General features: G+C 44.3%; 1 pseudogene; it reads left to right on the top strand.

Moving 5' to 3' along the window:
* The first annotated feature begins 1524 nt into the window (after window positions 1-1524).
* On the top strand, window positions 1525-2118 carry LOC148777197 (small ribosomal subunit protein eS12-like; annotated as a pseudogene).
* Window positions 2119-3466: the final 1348 nt, after the last annotated feature.

Raw genomic sequence — 3466 nt, 5'->3', positions numbered from 1 at the left:
CTGAGGTTATTGATATTTCTCCCTACAATCTTGATTCCAGCTTGTGGCTTCTTCCAGCCCAGTGTTTCTCATGATGTACTCTGCATATAAGTTAAATAAGCAGGGTGACAATATACAACCTTGATGTACTCCTTTTCCTATTTGGAACCAGTCTGTTGTTCCATGTCCAGTTCTAACTGTTGCTTCCTGACCTGCATATAAGTTTCTCAAGAGGCAGGTCTTTTAAAATTTTTTAATTTATTTTTTATTAATTTTTATTGGAGTATAGGGGCTTCTAGGTGGCACCAGTGGTAAAGGAACCCCCTGCCAATGCAGATGACATAACAGACCTGGATTCAGTCCCTGGGTCGGGAAGATCCCCTGGAGAAGGAAATGGCAGCCCACTCCAGTATTCTTGCCTGGAGAATCCCATGGGCAGAGGAGCCTGGCAGGCTGCAATCCCTGGGGTCACACAGAGTCGGACACGTCTGAGTGACCAAGCACGCGTGCATAGCTGCTTTACAGTGTTGTGTCAGTTTCTGCTGTACAGCAAAGTGAGTCAGCTATGCATGTACATATATCCCCTCTTTTCCGGATTTCCTTCAATCCCATTCCTGAGCATATACCCGAAGAAAACCATAATCAAAGTGATATATGCACCCGAATATTCACTGCAGCACTATTTACAATTGTCAGGACATGGGAGCAACCTAAACGTCCATCCAAAGAGAAATGGATAAAGGTTTGGAACAGGTATACAATGGAATGTTACTTAGCCATAAAAGGAACAAAATCATGCCATTTGTTGTGGATGGACCTAGAGACTGTCATACACAGTGAAATAAGTCAGAAAGAGAAAAAAAATTCTGTATAATAGTACTTACATGTGGAATCTAGGAAAATGATACAGATGACTTTATTTGCAAAGCAGAAACAGAGACACAGATGTAGAGAACAAACATATGGATACCAAGAGGGGAGGGCGGGTGGGATGAACTGGGAGGTTAAGACCGTCTGTCATAAACTCACTACTATGTATTATAAAATGGATCACTCATGAGAACCTGCTGTATAGCGCAGGGAACTCTACTCTACTTGTTACCTTTTAAATGAGAACTCTGAACCATGAGACTCAGCATTACCCAGAGGAGTCAGTATTAAGCAACTGAAGTAACAGGTTAAAGTCATCTGAGCATAACAGCAGTACAAAAGCAGCAGTTAACAAAAGGACTTCACAGGACGTGAGGCAGCTGGCTGAGAAATGTTAAATGTGATGAAAATTCAGGAGGGCTTCTACTGATTGAGGTACAAAATTGATTAAAGAAGACCCCACAACAATTTTCTCGGTGGCCTTAATCAAAAAAGCAATGGCAGGAGTGGCCCTAAGGCAAAGTGGGTTATCCCCCTGTGGCAAGGTCCAGCTTCTGGCTGTAATACTCTATGGGTTGCTCTTTCCCTGGAGGCAGAGGCTTCGGTGCATTCAGGATTCGGCTCTACCCGTAACCCACTGCCATGGCCAAGGAAGGTATTGCTGCTGGAGGTGTCATGGACGTTCATACTGCTCTGCAAGAGGTGCTGAAGACCGCCCTCATCCACTATGGCCTAGCATATGAAATCCACAAAGCTGCCAAAGCCTTAGATAAGCACCAAGCCCATCTGTGTGTGCTTGCATCCAACTGTGATGTCAAGTTGGTGGAGGCCCTTTGTGTTGAGCACCAAATCAACCTGATTAAGGCTGATGACAACAAGAAATTAAGGGAATGGGTTCAGTTCAGTTCAGTTCAGTTCAGTCATTCAGTCGTGTCCGACTCTTTGCGACCCCATGAATCACAGCACGCCAGGCCTCCCTGTCCATCACCAACTCCCGGAGTTCACTCAAACTCATGTCCATCGAGTCGGTGATGCCATCCAGCCATCTCATTCTCTGTCGTCCCCGTCTCCTCCTGCCCCCAATCCTTCCCAGCATCAGAGTCTTTTCTAGTGAGTCAACTCGTCGCATGAGGTGGACAGGCCTCTGTAAAACTGACAGAGAGAAAACCCCGTGAAGTGGCTGGTTGCAGTTGTGTGGTGGTTAAGGACTATGGCAAAGAGTCTTAGGCCAAGGATGTCATTGAAGAGTACTTCAAATGTAAGAAATGATGAAATTAAAAAACTGGATTCTTGTTTAAAAAAAAAAAGCTCTGTGGGTTGATGATGGTTCCTTTGTTTCTGGGTGAGTACCTCAAGGGCATTTCCTTTCTTTTCACATACAAAAAAAGGAAAAATGGAATCTGATAATTACTATGTCCAAGAGTAGGTTGGTTCATCAAAGTCTCCTTTAAGGCCTTAAAGGTTATATTATTCAGTTCTTCCCATAAAATTGGGTAGGGGTTATTATTCTTTAGTTTAAAAAATATATACAGAGGTTTGGCCATAAAACAGAAATTTGGAATCCAATTTCACTAAGAACTGACTCAGCCCAAGAAAACCTTGAAGTTGGGTTTTGGGAAACTTAGGACACCATGAAGCCTCTCTGGACCAAGGTGCAGCCCTTCTTCTGATATCAGATGCCCTAAATATCAAACCTGGGTTTGGTCAAATTACAATTTTTCTTTGGTGATCTTATATCCCTTTAAGGCTAAAAGCTTTAGCAAGTGGAGAGTGTCTTCCTGTGAGGAGGCTTGAGAAAGAGAGCAAAGATGCAAATCATGCACATATTGCAACTGAATAGAACCTCTTGGGAACCTAAGTCATACAGATCAGCCTTTAGGATTTGTGAGTCTCCCAGTAAAACCCTGAGGCTTTACTGTTCCAGGTGAATTAATTCTTCCCAAGTGAGGGCAAAAGGTATCAGTTCACTCTACCAGCTGAAGTATGGAAGAACTGAAGCATCCGTCCCTTCCGTTCCGTCGCTCAGTCGTGTCCGACTCTTTGCGACCCCGTGGACTGTAACCTACCAGGCTTCTCCGTCCATGGGATTCTTCAGGCAAGAATACTGGAGTGGGTTACCATTTCCTTCTCCAGGGGATCTTCCCAACCCAGGGATCGAACCCAGGTCTCCCGCATTGGAGGCAGACGCTTTAACCTCTGAGCCACCAGGGAAGAACTGAAGCATAGCACGAATCAATTATAGTAAAGAATTGGCTTCCAGGGGGAATGGACTTTAGGATGAGGGTTAGGAACAACAGGGTGTCAAGGGATAACAATGCCAATGTTGTTTATTGCTCAGAGGTTTGGACACACCTCCACCGTTGGCCCTTGGGTTTTATCACTGATAAAACAGGAGTGCTACAGGGGCTAGTCCAGGAGATAACAAGGCCTTGAGCTTTGTAATCTTCTATAATGGGCTGTATGCCTTTAAGGGCTTCTAATCCTTGGAAGGAAAGTTATGACCAACCTTGATAGTATTTTAAAAAGCAGAGACATTACTTTGCCAACCAAGGTCCGTCTAGTCAAGGCAATGGTTTTTCCCGTGGTCATGTATGGATGTGAGAGTTGGACTGTGAAG

This window comes from Moschus berezovskii, chromosome 8 (genome assembly GCF_049115385.1).
Source record: "Moschus berezovskii isolate FMDL1 chromosome 8, NW_MosBer_1.0, whole genome shotgun sequence".
Classification (NCBI taxonomy): Eukaryota; Metazoa; Chordata; class Mammalia; order Artiodactyla; family Moschidae; genus Moschus; species Moschus berezovskii.
This window is presented reverse-complemented; position numbering and strand designations above follow the sequence as displayed.